The sequence below is a fragment of the Saccopteryx bilineata genome, chromosome 11 (genome assembly GCF_036850765.1).
Source record: "Saccopteryx bilineata isolate mSacBil1 chromosome 11, mSacBil1_pri_phased_curated, whole genome shotgun sequence".
Lineage (NCBI taxonomy): Eukaryota > Metazoa > Chordata > Mammalia > Chiroptera > Emballonuridae > Saccopteryx > Saccopteryx bilineata.
The window spans coordinates 47,060,993-47,076,572 of record NC_089500.1 but is presented as its reverse complement, the minus strand read 5'-3'; the positions used below and the strand labels follow the sequence as shown (position 1 = coordinate 47,076,572).

At 36.7% G+C, this 15,580-nt stretch overlaps 1 protein-coding gene across 3 annotated transcripts in view; it reads left to right on the top strand.

Moving 5' to 3' along the window:
* The window catches only part of GREB1L (GREB1 like retinoic acid receptor coactivator), a 363,373-nt gene that overhangs the window by 249,293 nt on the left and 98,500 nt on the right, over positions 1-15,580 (top strand). Inside the window, exon 1 of one of the 3 annotated variants that reach the window (XM_066247408.1) lies at positions 13,086-13,191. The exons of the other annotated variants lie outside the window; for them this stretch is intronic. The gene's annotated coding sequence lies outside the window, so the exon portion shown is untranslated. Of the gene's footprint in view, positions 1-13,085; positions 13,192-15,580 lie in introns of those variants that run through there. 3 annotated transcript variants of the gene reach the window in all.

Below are 15,580 nucleotides of genomic sequence, written 5' to 3'. Positions count from 1 at the left end.
CAAATCAAAACTACAATGAGATACCACTTCATACCTGTTAGATTGGCTATTACTAACAAGACAGGTAATAACAACTATTAGAGAGGCTGTGGAGAAAAAGGAACCCTCATTCACTGCTGATGGGAATGCAAACTGGTACTGCCATTATGGAGGAAAGTATGATGGTTCCTCAAAAAATTAAGAATAGTACTACCATATGACCAGCAATCCCTCTTTCGGGTATCTACCCCCAAAACTTGAAAACATTGGTATGTAAAGACACATGCACTGCCATGTTCATCTCAGCATTATTCATAGTGATCAAGACATGGGAACAACCAAAATGTCCTTCTATAGAGGAATGGATAAGAAGATGTGGTACATATATACAATGGGATACTACTCAGCCATGATAAATGATGACATATTGCCATTTACAACAACATGGATGGACCTTGAGAACATTATACGAATGAAATAAGTAAATCAGAGAAAGCTAAAAACTATATGATTTCACACATAGGTGGGATATAAAAATGAGACTCGTGGACACAAATAAAATTGAAGTGGTTACCAGGGGAAGATGGTTGTGGGGAGGGGGTGGAGGAGATGGGGTGAAGTAAAGAGGGACAAATAGTGCCAGAAAATGATTTGACTTTGGGTAATAAATAAAGTTTTTAAAAATTAAACTTAAAAAAATAATTGCATCTTTTCTCCCTTTTTTTTTTTTTTTTTTTTTTTTTTTTTTTGTATTTTTCCAAAGTTGGAAACAGGGAGGCAGTCAGACAGACTCCCACATGTGCCCAACCAGGATCCATCTGGCGTACACACCAGGGGGCAATGTTCTGCCCATCTGGGGCATCGCTCTGTTGCAATCAGAGCCATTCTAACGCCTGAGGCAGAGGCCATGGAGCCATCCTCAGCGCCCGGGCCAACTTCGCTCCAATGGAGCCTCGGCTGCGGGAGGGGAAGAGAGAGACAGAGAGGAAGGAAAGGGGGAGGGGTGGAGAAGCAGATGGGTGCTTCTCCTGTGTGCCCTGGCCGGGAATCGAACCCAGGACTCTTACACACCAGGCTGACACTCTACCACTGAGCCAACCGGCCAGGGCCTCTCCTTTTTTTTTTAAATTAAAATTTTATTTATTGACTTTAGAGAGAGAGGGAAGAGAGAGAGAGAAGGGAGGAAGACTGGGAAGTATTAACTCGTAGTATATATTTACTTCTCATATATGCCTTGATTGAGCAAGCCCAGAGATTCAAACCAGCAATCTCAACATTCCATGTCAACGCTTTATCCACTGCACCACCACAACAGGCCAAGCCTATGAGTCTATTTCTATTTTGTTTGTTCGTTTACTTTGTTCATGAGGTTCCACATATAAGTGAAATCATGTGATATTTGTCTTTCTCTGACTCGCTTATTTCATTTAGCATAATACTTTCCAGGTCCATCTATTGCTGTTGCAAAAGGTAAGATTTCCTTCTTTTTGATGGCTGAGTAGTATTCCATGGTGTAAATGTACTACAGCTTTTTATCCACTCATCTACTAATGGACACTTGAGCTGCTTCCAAATCTTTGCTATTGTAAGCAATGCTGCAATGAACATGGGGAGGCATGTATTCTTCTGAATTAGTGTTTTGGGTTCTTTCAGATATATTCCCAGAAATGAAGTTTCCCAGAAGGCAGTTCCATTTTTGATATTTTGAGGAAACTCCATACTGCTTTCCACAGTGGCTGCACCAGTCTGCATTCCCACCAGCAGTGCAGGAGGTTCCCTTTTCTCCACATCCTCGCCAACACTTATTGTCAATTTATTGATGATAGCCATTTTGATCGTCACTATTTTTTATTTTAGGTATTCTGATTGGTAATATGTTATTATGATTTTAATTCATATTTCCCTAATGGTTGATCATCTTTTCATGGGCTTATTTGACACTTGGTTATCTTCTTTGGTGAAATGTTTATGTGTTTTGCCCATTTTCTAATTGGATTTATTTAAATGTTGAATTTTGAGAGTTCTCGATATATTCTATATACAAGCCCTTGGTCAGATATGTGATTTACAAATATCTTTTCCCAGTCAATAATTTCTCTTTTTAATCCATAACAGGGTCTTTTGCAGAACAAAAAAAGTAAATTTTGATGAGCTCAATTTACCAGGTTTTTCTTTTTATTTATTTAGTTTTTTAAAAACTGGCATACAGTTTGGTATTTATTAAACTTATTAAATCTGTGGGATTTATACTTTTCATCATGTTTAGGAAAATTTCAGCCATTATTTTTTTTATTATTATTTCCCAAGTTTCTAACTCATTTGTATTTCTTTCTTTTTTCTAGTTTTTTTCCCCTTTTGGTTTTTATACTAGTTCTAAAAATTTTTAAATGATATAGATATACATATACATATATAGATATATAAAATACTTCTAATCTTGAAAAGCATTCTTGTTAATAAATCTATTATTTACTTTTTTCCCCTGCAGTCACTTAATATTTATTTATTTATAATTTTTATTAATTTTAATTTATCATGTTTACATGGATTCAAGTGTCTCACTGAATATAACACCCTCACCTCCCACCCCTGTGCCCCTATTTATATCCACTAAGGCTCCCTCCCCTTAATTCCTTCCCTCTCAGATTTGCTGTCCTGTTATCTGTATCTATGTGTTATGTATATAGAATTTCACTACTCCCTTCACCTTCTCTGATCTCATCCTCTCATCCCCCTTCCCTCTGACGGCTGTCCCTCTGGTCCTTGTGACCCTGCTTCTGCCTCTATTCCAGTGGTTCAAAAACTTTTTGAAGTCGGGGTAAATTTAAAATTCTACAAATAACTGTAGGCACACTATATACAAATTTCTGAGAAATATGTTATAATAAGTCAAATATTAAAGAAAAATATATAAAGTCCAAGTGTGCTTTTATGGTAATTAAATGAAATAAATATGACAAAATTAAGTTTATTCTGACATTAAAAAACATTTTATGTTACATTTTTTGAGTTATGCTTCTTAGAATTTGTAAAAAAAAAGGGGGTTAAAAATAAAATGACAAAACAGTTATCTTTTTATATATATAGATACATTCTTAGTAAGATTTAGTAAATTGGGCACATCTCAGCACAAATGTGTTAAGTTTTTTTTTTAATTCATTGTTTTTTAATTATTTTTATTTATTTTATTTTATTTTTTTACAGAGACAGAGAGAGAGTCAGAGTGGGGGATAGACAGGGACAGACAGACAGGAATGGAGAGATGAGAAGCATCAATCGTTAGTTTTTTGTTGCGCATTGCGACACCTTAGTTGTTCATCGATTGCTTTCTCATAGGTGCCTTGACTGTGGGCCTTCAGCAGACCGAATAACCCCCTGCTCGAGCCAGCGACCTTGGGTCTAAGCTGGCGAGCTTTTTGCTCAAGCCAGATGAGCCCGCGCTCAAACTGGCAACCTTGGGGTCTCGAACCTGGGTCCTCCGCATCCCAGTCTGACGCTCTATCCACTGCACCACCGCCTGGTCAGGCAAATGTGTTAAGTTTTTTCATTCTTGTGTTTATGAGAAATATGAGCCTGATATGTCCTAGTGATTTCTTCAGTGTTTGGGCATATATTTGAAAGACAAACTCTCATTTCCTTGTCAGTACATTCAAGAATTCATCTCTTTTTAGTCTTAATTGTGTTGAGGGTAGAAAATTCTAATTCACATAAATAGGATGTTGAAAATTATAGTAAAATGTTCAAGCTTTTTTAGATATTGCCACATATTCTTCTTTTATAGAAATCCAAAAGGCTTCAAGAGACAATTATGTTTAATCATCAATCCAAACCCCCCACCATACATACCTTCTTAACTTTATACCAAAGGATAGAAGAAACTTGCCTCTAGTATTTCCAGGGAACATGGGGGGTAGTGTAAACAATCCAGCACCACAGCTTAACAGTCTTTTGCAACATAATCAGGCAAGTGAGGTGGGAGGTTGGGCTGTCAGTTTACAGCCAATTTTCCACACCTCTGTCCCCCAAAAGTTTAAATTCCAAAAACCCTGTTGGTTTTTGGTCTCCAACAGGCACATATTTCTTTGGAATACCATAGGGAGCACCTGGAAATCTTCTAGGGCTCACACTTTGAGAACAACTGCTCTATTCTGTTCCTCAGTTCACTTTGTTCATTACATTCCACATACAAGATCGTATATTTGTCTTTCTCTGCCTGGCTTATTTCATTTAGCATAATAATCTCCAGGTCCATCTATGCCATTGCAAAAGGTAAGATTTCCTTCTTTTTTTCATGGCCGTGTAGTATTCCATGGTATATATGTACCATCGCTTTTTAATCCATTTGTCCACTGACAGACACTTGGGCTGTTTCCAGATCTTGGCTATTGCAAACAATGCTGCAGTGAACGTGGGGGTGCATATCTTTTTTTGAATCAGTGATTTGGTATTCTTAGAATATATTCCTAAAAGTGTGATAGCTGGGTCAAAAGGCAGTTCCATTTTCAATTTTTTGAGGAAACACCATACTGTTTTTTATAGTGGATGCAAAAGTCTGCATGCAGGAGGGTTCCCTTTCTCCACACCCTTGCCAGCACTTATTGTGTGTTGTTTTGTTAATGAGTGCCATTCTGACGGGTATAAGGTGGTATCTCATTGTGGTTTTAATTTGCATTTCTCTGATGATTAGTGACATTGAACATTTTTTCATATGCTTGTTGGCCATCTGTATGTTCTCTTTGGCGAAGTGTCTATTCAGTTCTTTTGCCCATTTTTTAATTGGATTGTTTACCTTCTTGGTGTTGAGTTTTACAAGTTCTTTATAAATTTTGGTTATTAACCCCTTATCAGACGTATTGGCAAATATGGTCTCCCATTGTGTGGGTTGTCTTTTTATTTTGTTAATGGTGTCTTTTGCTGTGCAAAAAACTTTTTAGTTAGATATAGCCCCATTTGTTCATTTTCTCCTTTATTTCACTTGCCTTTATTTCACTTACTATGAGAGATATTGGAGAGTTTACTGCCTATGTTTTCTTCCAAGATATTTATGGTTTCATAACTTACACTTAAGTCTTTTATCCAATTTGAGTTTATTTTTTGTGAATGGTGTAAGTTGGTGGTCTAGTTTCGAATTTTTGCATGTACTTGTCCAATTTTCCCAACACCATTTATTAAAGAGACTGTCTTCACTCCATTGTATGCCCTTACCTCCTTTGTCAAATATCAATTGACAATAAAGGTGTGGCTTTATTTCTGGGATCTCTGTTCTGTTCCATTGATCTATATGTCTGTTCTTATGCCAGTACCAAGCTGTTTTGAGTACAATGGCTTTGTAGTATAACTTGATATCAGGAAGTGTTATACCTCCCACGTTGTTCTTCATTTTCAAGATTGCTGAGGCAATCTTTGTGTTCTTTTTTGGTTCCATATAAATTTTTGGAATACTTGTTCTATATCTTTGAAGTATGTCATTCGTATTTTGATAGGAATTGCATTGAATTTATAGATTGCCTTGGGTAATATAGACATTTTAGTGTTTATTCTTTCTATCCATGAACACGGTATATGCTTCCACTTGTTTGTATCATTTATTATTTATTATCCTCTGAAGGCTGTTTGTATCTTTCTTGATTTCTTTTATCAATGTTTTATAATTTTCCAAGTACAAGTCTTTTACCTCTTTGGTTAAATTTATTCCTGGGCACTTTATTTATTTATTTATTTTTGATAGCAATAGTGAAGGGCAGGGGTCCCCAAACATTTTACACAGGGGGCCAGTTCACTGTCCCTCAGACCGTTGGAGGGCCAGACTATAAAAAAAACTATGAGGCCTGACCTGTGGTACACATATCTTATTTTAAAGTAAAATATAAAATGGGAACAAATACAATATTTAAAATAAAGAACAAGTAAATTTAAATCAACAAACTGACCAGTATTTCAATGGAAACTATGCTCCTCTCACTGACCACCAATGAAAGAGGTACCCCTTTCAGAAGTGCGGCCGGGGCCAGATAATTGGCCTCAGGGGGCTGCAGTTTGGGGACCCCTGGTGAAGGGGATTGTTTCCTTAATTTCTCTTTCAGACAGTTTATTTTGATTTCTAAAAATGCCACTGATTTCTGAATATTAATTTTATATCCTGCCACTTTGCTGAATTCATTTATCAGGTCTAGTAAGTTTTTGACTGAGACTTTAAGGTTTTCTATGTACAGTATCATGTCATCAGCAAATAACAATAGTTCTACTTCTTTGTTTGGATGCCTTTTATTTCTTCTTCTTGTCTGATTGCTGTGGCTAAGACTTCCAGAACTATGTTGAATAAGAGTGGTGAAAGGGGGCACCCGTGCCTTGTTTCTGATCTTAAGGGGATTACTTTTAATTTTTGCCCATTGAGTATATGATGTTGGCTGTGGGTTTGTAATAGATGGCCTTTATCATGTTGAGGTATGTTCCCTGTATTCCCACTTTGCTGAGAGTTTTGATCATAAATGGGTGCTTAATTTTATCAAATGCTTTTTCTGCATCAATTGATATTATCATGTGATTTTTATCCTTCCTTATGTTTATGTGATGAATCACATTGATTAAGTTGCAAATATTGTACCAGCCTTGCCTCCCCAGAATAAATCCCACTTGATCATGATGTATGATTATTTTCATATATTGCTGGATCCAGTTTGCTAATATTTTGTTGAGAATTTTAGCATCTAAGTTCATCAGGCAAATTGGCCTATTGTTTTCTTTCTTAGTAGTGTTTTTACCTGGTTTTGGAATGAGGATCATGCTTGCCTCATAAAAGGAGCTTAAAAGTCTACCCTCCTCTTGAATTTTTTGAAATAGCTCAAGAAGTATAGGTGTTAGTTCTTGTTTGAATATTTAGTAAAATTTGCCTGTAAAGCCATCTGGTCCAGGACTTTTGTTTGTTGGGAGTTTTTTGATAACTGTTTCAATTTCATTTGTTGTAATTGGTCTGTTTAGGTTTTCTGATTCTTTCAGATTGAGTTTTGGAAGATTGTATGTCTCTAGGAATTCATCCATTTCACCTAGGTTGTCCAATTTTTTGGCATACAGATCTTCATATTATTTTCTTACAATCCTTTGTATTTCTCCAGTGTCTATTGTTACTTCTCCACTTTCATTTCTAATTTTATTTATTTGAGTCCTCTCTCTTTTTTTCTTGATGAGTCTTGTTAAAGGTTCGTCAATCTTGTTTATCTTTTCAGAGAACCAGCTCTTGGTTTCATTGATCTTTTGTATTGATTTTTTAGCTTCTATGTCATTTATTTCCACTCTGATCTTTATTATTTTCTTCCTTCTACTTCCTCTGAGCTTTATTTATTATTTTTCTAGTTTTTTTAGATGCATGGTTAAATTGTTTATTTGAACTTTTTCTGGCTTTTTAAGGTATGCCTGTAATGCTATGAACTTCCCTCTCAGGACTGCTTTTGCTGTGTCCCATAAATTTTGAGTTGTTGTATGTTCATTTTCATTTCTTTCAAGGAAATTTTTTATTTCTTCCTTGATCTTTTTTTTTAATATTAATATTTTTTTATTAAATTTAATGCAGTGACATTGATAAATCAGGGTACATATGTTGAGAGTAAATATCTCTAGATTATTTTGACATTTGATTGTGCTGTATACCCCTCCCGCAAAGTTAAATTGTCTTCTGTCACCTTCTATCTGGTTTTCTTTGTGCCCCTCCCCTCCCCTAACCCCTCTCTCCTTCTTCACCCCCTCCCCCCTCCCCCAACCCCCCCGCCCCTGTTGCCATCACATTCTTGTTCATGTCTCTGAGTCTCATTTTTATGTCCCTTCTATGTATGGATTCATCTCAGTTTTTTTTTTCTGATTTACTTATTTCACTCCGTATAATGTTATCAAGGTCCATCCATGTTATTGTAAATGATCCGATGTCATCATTTCTTATGGCTGAGTAGTATTCCATAGTATATATATGTACCAAAGTTTTTTAATCCACTCGTCCTCTGACGGACACTTGGGCTGTTTCCAGATCTTCGCTATTGTGAACAATGCTGCCACAAACATGCGGGTGCATTTCTCCTTTTCGAGCCGTTCTATGGTGTCCTTGGGGTATATTCCTAAAAGTGGGATAGCTGGGTCAAAAGGCAGTTCGATTTTCAGTTTTTTGAGGAATCTCCATACTGTTTTCCACAGTGGCTGCACCAGTCTGCATTCCCACCAGCAGTGCAGGAGGGTCCCCTTTTCTCCACATCCTCGCCAGCACTTATTCTGTGTTGTTTTGTTGATAAGCGCCATTCTGACTGGTGTAAGGTGATATCTCATTGTGGTTTTAATTTGCATTTCTCTAATGATTAGTGATGTTGAGCATTTTTTCGTATGCCTATTGGCCATCTGTATGTCCTCTTTGGAGAAGTGTCTATTCATCTCTTTTGCCCATTTTTGGATTGGGTTGTTTGTCTTCCTGGTGTTGAGTTTTACAAGTTCTTTATAAATTTTGGTTATTAACCCCTTATCAGACGTATTGTCAAATACGTTCTCCCATTGTGTAGTTTGTCTTTTTATTCTGTTCTTGTTGTCTTTAGCTGTGCAAAAGCTTTTTAGTTTGATATAGTCCCATTTGTTTATCCTGTCTTTTATTTCACTTCCCCGTGGAGATAAATCAGCAAATATATTGCTCCGAGAGATGTCGGAGAGCTTACTGCCTATGTTTTCTTCTAAGATGCTTATGGTTTCACGGCCTACATTTAAGTCTTTTATCCATTTTGAGTTTATTTTTGTGAGTGGTGTAAGCTGGTGATCTAGTTTCATTTTTTTGCAGGTAGCTGTCCAATTTTCCCAACACCATTTGTTAAAGAGGCTGTCTTTACTCCATTGTATTTCCTTATCTCCTTTGTCAAATATCAGTTGTCCATAGAACTGTGGGTTTATTTCTGGGTTCTCTGTTCTGTTCCATTGATCTATATGCCTGTTCTTATGCCAGTACCAGGCTGTTTTGAGTACAATGGCCTTGTAGTATAACTTGATATCAGGAAGTGTGATACCTCCCACTTTATTCTTCTTTTTTAAGATTGCTGAGGCTATTCATGTCCTTTTTTGGTTCCATATAAATTTTTGGAATATGTGTTCTATATCTTTGAAGTATGTCATTGGTATTTTAATTGGTATTGCATTGAATTTATAAATTGCTTTGGGTAATATAGACATTTTAATGATGTTTATCCTTCCTAACCATGAGCACGGTATATGCTTGCACTTGTTAGTATCTTCCTTGATTTCTTTTATCAATGTTTTGTAATTTTCCGAGTACAAGTCTTTAGTCTCCTTGGTTAAATTTACTCCTAGGTACTTTATTTTTTTGGTTGTAATTGTGAAGGGGATTGTTTCCTTAATTTCTCTTTCTGACTGTTCATTGTTGGTGTATAAAAATGCTTCTGATTTCTGAGTATTGATTTTATATCCTGCCACTTTGTTGAATTTATTTATCAGGTCCAGTAGTTTTTTGACTGAGACTTTAGGGTTTTCTATATACAATATCATATCATCTGCAAATAATGATAGTTTTACTTCTTCTTTTCCAACTTGAATGCCTTTTATTTCTTCTTCTTGTCTGATTGCTGTGGCTAGGACTTCCAGGACTATGTTAAATAAGAGTGGTGAAAGGGGGCACCCCTGCCTTGTTCCTGATCTTAAGGGTATTGCTTTTAATTTTTTCCCATTGAGTATGATGTTGGCTGTGGGTTTCTCATAGATGGCTTTTATCATGTTGAGGTATGTTCCTTGTATTCCCACTTTGCTGAGAGTTTTGATCATGAATGGGTGCTGGATTTTATCAAATGCTTTTTCTGCATCTATTGAAATTATCATATGGTTTTTCTCCTTCTTTTTGTTTATGTGATGAATCACATTGATTGATTTACGAATATTGTACCAGCCTTGCCTCCCCAGAATAAATCCCACTTGATCATGGTGTATGATTTTTTCCATATATTGTTGGATCCGGTTTGCTAATATTTTGTTGAGGATTTTAGCATCTATATTCATCAGAGATATTGGCCTATAATTTTCTTTCTTTGTGTGGTCTTTGCCTGGTTTTGGAATCAGAATTATGCTCGCCTCATAAAAGGAGTTTGGAAGTCTTCCTTCCTCTTGAATTTTTTGAAATAGTTTGAGAAGGATAGGAGTTAGTTCTTCTTTGAATATTTGGTAGAATTCCGTTGTGAAGCCATCGGGCCCCGGACTTTTCTTTGTTGGGAGTTTTTTGATCTCCTTTGGTGTAATTGGTTTGTTTAAGTTTTCTGATTCTTCCAGATTGATTTTTGGAAGATTGTACGTTTCAAGGAATTTGTCCATTTCATCTAGGTTGTCTAGTTTTTTGGCATACAGTTCTTCATAGTATTTTCTTACAATATTTTGTATTTCTGTTGTGTCAGTTGTTATTTCTCCTCTCTCATTTCTAATTTTATTTATTTGAGTCCTCTCTCTCTTTTTCTTGGTGAGTCTACTTAAAGGTGCATCAATCTTGTTTACCTTTTCAAAGAACCAGCTCCTAGTTTCATTGATCCTCTGTATTGTTTCTTTAGCCTCTATGTCATTTATTTCTGCTCTGATCTTTATTATTTCCTTCCTTCTACTACATTTGGGCTTTACTTGCTGTTCTTTTTCTAATTCTTTTAGATGCAGGGTTAAGTTGTTTATTTGAGCTTTTTCTAGCTTCTGCAAGTGTGCCTGTAGTGCTATGAACTTCCCTCTCAGCACTGCTTTCGCTGTGTCCCATAAATTTTGAGTTGTTGTATGCTCATTGTCATTCGTTTCTAGGAATTTCTTTATTTCTTCTTTGATCTCATTCTTAATCCATTCATTATTTAACACCCTGCTATTTAGTTTCCATGTGTTTGAGAATTTTTGAGCTTTTCTGCTGTGATTCATTTCTAGTTTCATGCCGTTGTGATCGGAGAAAGTGCTTGATATGATTTCAGTCTTCTTAAATTTGTTGAGAGCACTTTTGTGCCCTAACATGTGGTCTATCCTAGAGAATGTACCATGAGCACTTGAAAAGAATGTATATTCTGCTGCTTTAGGGTGAAAGGTTCTGAAGATATCTATTAAATCGAGTTGATCTAGTGTTTCCAATAAGTCTGCTGTTTCTTTGTTAATTTTCTTTCTTGAGGATCTATCTAGTGATGTTAGTGGGGTATTGAAATCCCCTACTATTATAGTATTGCTGTTGATCTCGCCCTTTAAATCCATCAAAGTCTGTTTTTATATATTTGGGTGCTCCTATATTAGGTGCATAGATATTTATAATAGTTATATTTTCCTGTTGGATTACTCCCTTTATCATTATGTAGTGGCCTTCTTTATCTCTTACTATATCCTTTGTTTTAAAGTCCAATTTGTCTGATATAAGTATTGCTACCCCAGCTTTTTTTTCATTTCCGTTTGCATGAAACATTTTTTTCCATCCTTTTACCTTCAATCTGTGTGTGTCTTTTGTTCTAAGGTGTGTCTCTTGTAGACAACATATGTATGGGTCCTGTTTTCTTATCCACGCAGCTACCCTATGTCTTTTGATTGGATCATTTAATCCATTTACATTTAAGGTTATTATTGATATGTAGTTGTTTATTGCCATTTTCTTCTTTAAAGGTGTATTCCTTTTTCTTTTTTTTTTTCTGTATTCTTTTCCCACTTTATCTGTTTACACCAGGCCCCTTAATATTTCCTGCAGCATTGATTTGGTTGTAATGAATTCCTTGAGTTGTTTTTTGTCTGGGAAGCTTTTTATTTCTCCTTCAATTTTAAACGATAGCCTTGCTGGATAAAGTAGTCTTGGTTGTAGGTTCTTGTTCTGCATTACTTTGAATATTTCTTGCCATTCCCTTCTGGCCTCAAGTGTTTCTGTTGAGAAGTCAGATGTCATCCTTATGGGGGCTCCTTTGTAGGTGATAACTTTTTTTTCTCTTGCAGCTTTTAATATTTTCTCTTTATCGCTTAGCTTTGGTATTTTAATTATGATGTGTCTTGGTGTAGGTTTCTTTGGGTTTCTCTTTAATGGAGTCCTCTGTGCTTCTTGGATTTGTGAGAGTTTCTCTTGCATTAGTTTAGGGAAGTTTTCAGCTATGATATGATTGAACAAAGTCTCTATCCCTTGTTCTTTTTCTTCTTCTTCAGGAACCCCTATGATGCGGATGTTATTTCTCTTCATGTTGTCACAGAGCTCTCTAAGAGTTTCCTCTGACTTTTTGAGTCTTTTTTCTCTTTTCTTCTCTGCTTTCATGCCTTCATTCCAGTTGTCTTCTAACTCGCTGATTCGATCCTCTGCTCTATCTATCCTGTTTTTAATTCCTTCCATTGTGGTCTTTATTTCTGATATTGTATTTGTCGTCTCCAACTGATTCTTTTTTATACTTGCTATTTCTTTATTTAGGTTTTCAAACTCCCCCTCCATTGTTGTTCTAAGGTCCCTAAGCATCCTTACAATCATTATTTTGAACTCCGCATCTGGAAGTTTGATTATTTCCATATCACTCAGTTCATCTCTTGAAAGTGTCTCTTGTGGTTTCATTTGGATTGCACTCCTTTGTTTTCTCATCTTCTTCTTCTTTTTTTTTTATTTATAGAGTTGATTGAGTCTAGGCTTGGTGTTGTCTGCCTCCAGTTTTCAGTTGTGTTATTTTTAGGTCTTCGTGGGTTGGTATCAGCTATTATTTGTAATCCACTTTCGGATTTGGGCAGCTTTGAAGTCTTGATTTGTTTGTTTTCTTAACAGGTGATAGTCTTGTTAACTGATCTCAGCAGGGGGCTTCCTTGAAACTGTATCCAGGAATGCTGTGGGTGTAACCTGAGACGCTGAAGGTCTCTTCCTCCAACTAATCTCACTGGGGGCAGGGTTTTTTCTCTCAGCTTCAGTAGGGGGAGGTGTATCTCAGATCTCCATGGAGACCTGAGTTACTGCCCCTCCTCCCCACTTCTTGTTTTCAGCTGTGTCTTGTTGTGCTGATTGGAGCTGGATAGATGTCCGGAGATCTCTGATCCGGAAGCACTTCAGCTCTGTTTTGTGAAAGGTTCAGTCCCTCCCCCAGCTATGGCCGCCTCCAGCACGAATGAGTCAGCTTGTTTATTTTGTTTCTTGCATATCTTAGCCCCTCACAGTCTGTCCCTCTCCCTGTCTTTTCCACTTGGGAGATAAGCTGGTCTTTTCAACCCACCTTGCTCCCTGGTCGCCAGGTAAGTGGCTGTGAGCAGTAGTTTCTGCTCTTTTTCCTCTGTGAAATCCTCTCTGGGCTCTCAGCCTCACCCCCCTCCTTCCCTTCCTGTAAGCAGAGGAGATTCAGGCACTCCTTACCAGGATTATTGTGGCTTCCTCTTTGCTCCTTGGTTTTTGAGAGCTGTTCTTGCAGTTCAGTGTTGGTTTTTCATGCTGATTTTTTCTAAATTGATTTGTATTCCAGTTTGGTGTTGAGAGCTGGGTGTCTGTGCATCTGCCTACTCCGCTGCCATCTTCTCTCTACTTCCCTTCCTTGATCTTGTTATTAACCCATTCATTATTTAATATGCTGTTTAGTCTCCAAGTGTTTGAATGTTTTTCCGTTTTTCTATTGTAGTTGATTTCTAGTTTCATACCATTGTGATCAGAGAAGATGTTTGATACTTATTTCAATCTTCTTAAATTTATTGAGACTTGTTTTGTGTCGTAACTTGTGGTCTGTCATAGAGAACGTACCATGAGCACTTGAAAGGAATGTATATTCTGCTGCTTTGGGGTGAAAGGTTCTGAAGATATCAATTAAATCCAGTTGATCTAGCCTGACCTGTGGTGGTGCAGTGGATAAAGCATCGACCTGGAAATGCTGAGATCACCGGTTCAAAACCCTGGGCTTGCCTGGTCAAGGCACATATGGGAGTTGATGCTTCCAGCTCCTCCCCCCTTCTCTCTCTCTGTCTCTCTCTCCTCTCTCTCCCTCTCTGTTTCTCCTCTTTAATAATGAATAAATAAACAAATTAATTTAAAAAAATAAATAAATAAAAATAAATTCAGTTGATCTAGTGTGTCATTTAAGACTGTTGTTTCTGTTAACTTTCTGTCTGGAAGATCTCTCTATTGATGTTAGTAGGGTATTAAAATCCCCTACTACTATAGTGTTGCTGTTGATCTTGCCCTTTACATCTATCAAAATCTGCTTTATATTTAGATGCTCCTGTATTAGGTGCATAAATATTTACAATGGTTATATTCTCCTGTTGGATTGTTCCCTTTATCATTATATAATGACCTTCTTTATCCCTTACGATAGCCTTTGTTTTAAAGTCTATTTTGTCAGATATAAGTATTGCTACCCCAGCTTTTTTTTTTTCATTTGCATTTGCATGAAATACTTTTTTCCATCGCTTCCCTTTCAGTCTATGTGTACCTTTTGTTCTGATGTGGGTCTCTTGTAGACAGCATATGTACAGGTCCTGTTCTCTTATCTGTGCAGCTACCCTATGTCTTTTGATTAGAGCATTTAATTCATTTACGTTAGGTTATTATTGACATGTACTTATTTATTGCCATTTTATTCTTTAAATCTACATTCTTCTTTTTCTTTTTCTTTTTTTTTTAAAGCCATCCTCGTTTCTTTTTTTTTTTTTTTTTTTAATTTTATTTATTCATTTTTAGAGAGGAGAGAGAGAGGGAGAGAGAGAGAGAGGGGAGAGAGAGAGGGGGGAGGAGCTGGAAGCATCAACTCCCATATGTGCCTTGACCAGGCAAGCCCAGGGTTTCGAACCGGCGACCTCAGCATTTCCAGGTCGACGCTTTATCCACTGCGCCACCACAGGTCAGGCTTCTTTTTCTTGATTTCTTTTTTTTTCCTCCCTTTGCTCTTTTTATAGCAGGCCCCTTAACATTTCTTGCAGTACTGTTTTGGTTGTAATGAATTCTTTAAGTTTTTTTGTGTGTGTGTGTGTTTTTTTTTTTTTTTGGTCTGGGAAGTTTTTTATTTCTCCTTCAATTTTAAATGATAGCCTTGCTGGATAGTCTTAATTGTAGGTTCTTGTTTTGCATCACTTTGATTATTTCTTGTCAGTCCCTTCTGGCCTCAAGTGTTTCTGTTGAGAAGTCAGTTGTCTTCCTTATGGGGGCTCCTCTATAGGTAATTAACTGCTTTTCTCTTGCAGCTTTTAGTATTCTTTCTTTGTCTCTTAACTTTGGTATTTTAATTATGATGTGTCTCGGTGTAGGCTTCCTTGGGTTACCCTTTAATAGGACTCTGTGCTTGTTGAACTTGTGTGACTTTATCCTTCATCAATTTAGGGAAATCTTCAGCTATGATTTCTTCAGACAGGTTCTCTATCCCATGTTTGTTCTCTTCTCCTTCAGGAAGCCCTATGATGCGAATATTGTTTCTCTTCATGTTGTTATAGAGGTTTCTCAGAGTTTCCCTATCTTTTTGAGTCTCTTTTGTTTTGCTGCTCTAGTTCTGTGCTTATGTTTATCTTGTCTTCTAAATTGCTGATTTGATCCTCTGCTTCAGCCAGCCTGCTGTTGATTCCTTCTAGTGCTGCCTTCATTTCTGATATTGTATTTGTCATTTCTGACTGGTTCTTTATTATTATTTCAGTGTCCTTTTTGATG